The sequence below is a fragment of the Corvus moneduloides genome, chromosome 6 (genome assembly GCF_009650955.1).
Source record: "Corvus moneduloides isolate bCorMon1 chromosome 6, bCorMon1.pri, whole genome shotgun sequence".
Classification (NCBI taxonomy): Eukaryota; Metazoa; Chordata; class Aves; order Passeriformes; family Corvidae; genus Corvus; species Corvus moneduloides.
The window spans coordinates 770,001-771,843 of NC_045481.1; positions in this window are offsets into that span (position 1 = coordinate 770,001).

Here is a 1,843-nt window from a genome sequence, read left to right on the forward strand (position 1 = left end):
GGGAATTTTGGGGCTGCACGGGGACCTTTGGGGCTGCACGGGGAACTTTGGGGCTGCACAGGGACCTTTGGGGCTGCACGGGGACCTTTGGGGCTGCACGGGGAACTTTGGGGCTGCACAGGGACCTTTGGGGCTGCACGGGGACCTTTGGGGCTGCACAGGGACCCTGGGGCTGCACAGGGACCTTTGGGGCTGCACAGGGACCTTTGGGGCTGCACAGGGAACTTTGGGGCTGCACAGGGACCCTGGGGCTGCACAGGGACCTCTGGGGCTGCACGGGGACCTTTGGGGCTGCACAGGGACCCTGGGGCTGCACAGGGACCTTTGGGGCTGCACGGGGAACTTTGGGGCTGCACGGGGACCTTTGGGGCTGCACGGGGACCTTTGGGGCTGCACGGGGACCCTGGGGCTGCACGGGGACCTTTGGGGCTGCACGGGGACCCTGGGGCTGCACAGGGACCTTTGGGGCTGCACGGGGACCCTGGGGCTGCACAGGGACCTTTGGGGCTGCACAGGGACCCTGGGGCTGCACGGGGAACTTTGGGGCTGCACAGGGACCCTGGGGCTGCACAGGGACCCTGGGGCTGCACAGGGACCCTGGGGCTGCACGGGGACCCTGGGGCTGCACGGGGACCTTTGGGGCTGCACGGGGACCCTGGGGCTGCACAGGGACCTTTGGGGCTGCACGGGGACCCTGGGGCTGCACAGGGACCCTGGGGCTGCACGGGGACCCTGGGGCTGCACAGGGACCTTTGGGGCTGCACGGGGACCTTTGGGGCTGCACAGGGACCCTGGGGCTGCACAGGGACCTTGGGGCTGCACAGGGACCCTGGGGCTGCACGGGGACCTTGGGGCTGCACGGGGAACTTTGGGGCTGCACGGGGACCTTTGGGGCTGCACGGGGACCTTTGGGGCTGCACGGGGAACTTTGGGGCTGCACGGGGACCTTTGGGGCTGCACGGGGATCTCTGGGGGCCCCCTCCTCTCCTCCCCCTGCCCCAAACACCTTTCCCAAGCTCTGGCCCTTCCCAAAGCTGCTGCTCCATGTTTCCACGCTCACACCTGTGGCAGCAGCTGAAAACCCGCCTGTGAAGGGGAGTTAAACACAGGAACCGGGAAAATCCTTCCTGCCGAATCCCAGAGTTCTGCACTTTCCTGCTGGCATCCCCGAGCAGGAGCAGCAGTTTGTGCCCGGCTCCTCCCCGCAGCCCCGAGCTCTGCCAGCTCCTGGGATCTGGATTCCCTGGATGCAGCTGCTGTTTTCACAGACACACTCCTGGCATCCCAGCAAACATCGTCTGGAGCGCAGGCTGAGCTCCGCCGTGACTCTCGTGTTTCACTCCGTTCGCTCTGCTCGTGCTCTGAGCTAAGCTGGGATCTCTCCTCCGGAATTAGACAGCTGGACTGGGATCACATCCCGTCCCTCTTGCAGCACACACATCCTTTGGAACAGGGGGCTCGTTCTGCTGGGGAGGAAATTTCACATTCCCTACGAAACGCACTTTTAAATTTGGTATTTGAGGATTCCTACCCGAATGTGGAGGAGGGAGGAAGGGACAAAAGGCACCAACATCATCTGCCAAAAGCATAACAGGGATTAGGAAAGAGAGAGGAGTGACCCGGGAAAGTGCCAGAGGGCAGGGCTGGATGGGAGATTGGGAATTGGGAATTGCTGGCTGGGAGGGTGGGCAGGCCCTGGCCCAGGGTGCCCAGAGCAGCTGGGGCTGCCCCTGGATCCCTGGCAGTGCCCAAGGCCAGGCTGGACATTGGGGCAGTGGGAGGTGTCCCTGCCATGGCAGGGCTGGGATGGGATTTAGGGTCCCTCCCACCCAAACCATTCCGG